The sequence below is a fragment of the Lissotriton helveticus genome, chromosome 2_1 (genome assembly GCF_964261635.1).
Source record: "Lissotriton helveticus chromosome 2_1, aLisHel1.1, whole genome shotgun sequence".
Taxonomy (NCBI): domain Eukaryota; kingdom Metazoa; phylum Chordata; class Amphibia; order Caudata; family Salamandridae; genus Lissotriton; species Lissotriton helveticus.
In genome coordinates, this window is record NC_136059.1 from 1,952,468,527 (window position 1) to 1,952,472,646 (window position 4,120).

Below are 4,120 nucleotides of genomic sequence, written 5' to 3' on the forward strand. Positions count from 1 at the left end.
TCAGTCCCCTTTCCTCTCTCTTAATCTCCTTCCTTCTCTCTCATTCCCCTTTCGTCACCCTCATACCCTTTCTCTCACTGTTACTGCCTATAACTCACCCTCAGTACTTTTCCCTCACTCACCTTCCCTCACTCCCCTTCCTTCACTCCTCTTTCCTCACTCCCTCACTCCATCTCACTTACTCCCCTTCGTTTATTCCTTCCCTCACTTTTTTTTCATCCATTTTTCTCTCCCTGTCTCCCTCTGTCGCACTCACTCTAACTGACTCACTCCTTCTCAGTTCCTTGCTCTCCCTCTCTCTCATTCTGTCCCTCTCCCTTACCCTTAAACTCCTTTCCTCTCTCTTTCTATCACTCCTCCTCTCTTCCTCACTTATTTTCCCTCTCTCTTAATTTTCTTCCTTCTTCCTCATTCATCTTCCCTCACCCTCATACTCCTTCCCTAACTGTCACTGCCCTTCACTCACCGTCACTCCCTTTCCCCCTCTGCACTTCATCCTATCTGTATTTCTCACCCCTTCACTTTCCCGCTCCCTTTTCCTCACTCCCCCTCACTCTGCTTCTCTCACTCCCCTTCCCTCACTGTCCTTCCTTTACTCCTCTTTCGTCACTCCCTCACTCCATTACACTTACTCCCTTTCGTTCACTCCCTCACTCACTTTTTTCATCCATGTTTCTCTCCCTGTCTCCCTCTGTCTCACTCACTCTAACTGCCTCACTCCTTCGCAGTTCCTTGCTCTCCCTCTCTCTCCCTCTCTCCCTCTCTCTCCTTTACCCTTAACCACATTGGTGCTAAGGCAATTCCCGCTGGGTGCTGATTGATTGAAAATCCCATTGTTCATGACAAGGTCAGCTCGTCATAAGCACAGCTCCAGTGCACTGCATGACGAGCTGACCTTGTCATTAGCATGGAAGGGGTTAATCTTCTTTCCTCTCTCTTTCTATCACTCCTCCTCTCTCTCTCACTCACTTTCCCTCTCTCTTAATTTTCTTCCTTCTCCCTCATTCTCCTTCCCTCACCCTCATACCCCTTCCCTAACTGTCACTGCCCTTCACTCACCGTCACTCCCCTTCCTCCACTCCACTTCTTCCTGTCTGTATTTCTCACCCTTTCACTTTCCCGCTCCCTTTTCCTCACTCCCCCTCGCTCTCCTTCTCTCACTCCATTCCTTACTCCCCTTCTCTCACTTCCCTTTACTAACTCCCTCCATCCCCTCACTCCTCTTCTCTCTCCCTCACTCCCCATCTCTCACTCTCCTTTACCCCCCTTTCCACATCCTCATACCCCTTCCGTTACCATCACTCCACTTCTCTTACCTTCACTCCCTTTACCCTGCTCTACTTCTCCCTCTCCGTCTCTTATTCCCCTTCCCTGTCTCCGTCCCCTACTCCCCTTTTCTCACTTTTCCTCCCTCACTTTCCTTTCCTTACTGCCCTTCCCTTACTCTTTCACTCCCCTTACCCCACTTCCCTACCCTTAGTCCCCTTGTTTCAGTCACTCTTTGACTCCCCTTTCCTCTCTCACCATACTACTCTTTCCTCACTCATTCCATCAGTCCCTTCCTCCCCTTCACTCAGTCATTTCAGTCATTCATTTATACACTACACATTCATTAAAAAAAAGTATGACACAGTATGTAAGAAATGTAGCTCTTCTTTGAGAAGTGAAGTTAGTTCTTAAAAGAACTGTTTATTTTTTATTTTTTTTGTTTTAAATTTTTTTTTTTTCAAACAATTGTATATTTTTGGGGGATTTTTTTGAACAAAAATAAAAAACAGGTAATGAAAAACTGCTCAACAGGAACAAACAAAATAAACAATTAAATTATCTGCGGGAGCATGTGTGCTGCCTAATCTTCAACTAAATCAGGTTGACACTCTGCTCACCATAACACAGAATTTCATTGCAAAAGTTGCAACGGAAATGAACGTTAGCCAAAAGTGGCCGGATATCCAAACTAGAAGAGGAAGGAGATAGTCCTGCAGTAGAGGTGCTGGGGACAGCAGCTGGAACATTCACTGCAAGGGCTCTAGTTGAAGCCTTAGCAAAGTTATTCGGGTGTACATTCTTCACGTGTCTAATCATCGTATGTATGTGCTGAAGGAATAATGTTTCTTTGGATTCCCTCTTGACAGCACACTTCCACAGATTTTACTGGTGACCTTCGGGGCATTAACTTTCTTCTGTCCCTCTGGAAAGGTGAAAAACTTCCAGATAAAGGACTCCTTGCTCTTCTTAACACGTGGCTGTTCTTCAACAAAGTCCACATCTGAGTCAGATGATGTATCCTGTGGCTGCTGTTGCTCTGCCATTTTGTAAAGATGAAAAGCTGGAAGAAATCACCAAAGATCCTTCTCCCGGGAAAGTGAAAGAGATAGTGAGGGAAGTGGGTGGGGTGTTTGAAGATTCTGGAAAAGAAACTAGTATAAACCAATCAAAAGTGTTGTTTTCTAGTCACATAAATTTACGTGCGTGCATGGGCGCACGCACGTTGCGCGACCGTCGCATATGAATGACGTTTTACCCGATTTTCGTAAATACTTTTAAAAACGTGAAATGGAGGCAGGGAAGTGACTCCCTGACTCCCTAGGCCTTCTCATGGGGTCCCTGAAGGATCCCGAAGGGCAAAAAAAATTTATTTTTTTTTAAATCACGAGGTGCGCGCACGTTGCATGCACCCCCCCGAGGCAGAAGTGACTCAAAAACAAAAGTGGAGAACGTGAAAAGGGGGCAGGGTAGAGACTCTATGTCCCCCTAGGCCTTCTCAGGGGGTCCCTGAAGGACCCCGAAGGGCAAAAAAAACATTTTTTTTTAAAATTAAAAAACCACGAGGTGCGCGCACGTTGCTCGCACCCCCGAGGCAGAAGTGAGTCAAAAACAATAGTGGAGAACATGAAAAGAGGGCAGGGTAGAGACTCCCTGACCCCCAGGCCTTCTCAGCGGGTCCCTGAAGGACCCTGAAGGGCAATAAAATAGCGAGGTGCGCGCACGTTAGAAAAAAACAAACAAAAAAAGTTAAATAACAAATTTGAGTGTTTATATGTTGATTGAAGATGTAGACTATACTGTTCAACTTTATCCAAATCATAAAACCTAGCTGTGCAGTTGCATAATACAGGATACAGTCAACGCATTACAATATGCAAAGGCAGTTTGTGGAAAAATAAATATATAAAAAATATAAAAATTGATACAGAAATTAGCATTTTAAAAACCTTTGAAATTCACTCAAAAAACCATATGTTTCACACTAGTTATAGTTAGTAATTAGCATTTAAAAAACTTTGTAAAATCACTGAATAAACCATACATTTCACACACGTTATAGTTAGGAATTAGCATTAAAAAACCTTAGAAATTCACTGAAAAAACCATAGGTTTCACACACGTTATAGTTAGGAATTAGCATTTAAAAAACCTTTCAAATTCACTGAAAAAAACCATAGGTTTCACACATGTTATAGTTAGCTGGACATTTCACTCATACAAAACCTTTGAAATTCCCCCGTTATAGTGTGTTCAGCTAACTGTAACTCGCGCGACCGCAATGCACTGTTGATGATGTCACATATTACATCACTCATGACATGGTCAGTGACATCACTCATGACATCAATGATGACATCATCCAGTGAATGTGTGTCTTTCTGAAAAATAAATTTTTTTTATATGTGTATATCTAAAGGTCGATGAAAGAATAAATGGGTAAATAAGTGTCTAAATGGATGTTTTTTTGTAAAAATGATTGGTTAACTGACTTATTAAGTGTATCTTAGCGAATACATGTATTAGCGAGTAATGTTTAAATATTTAAATATATGTATCAGTGTCTCACTTTGTGTATAAGTGGCTGCATGGGTAGGTGAGTAGCTACATGAGTGTGTATATGGGTTATTAGTTGTTTTTTTGAGTATCAGTATGAGTGTCTGTATGGTTCGGTGGGGGATATTTCTTAGCGCACAGATGCATGAATGAGTGACTCACTATTTGTATGTATTTTGAAGACAGCATGTGTGCAAGACTGTAAGGGTGGATGATTGTGTGTATGGGTGGGTTAGTGAGTGAATGACTGCCTCAATAGTGTATTCATGAGTAACTACATATGTCTTAAACTAGTATA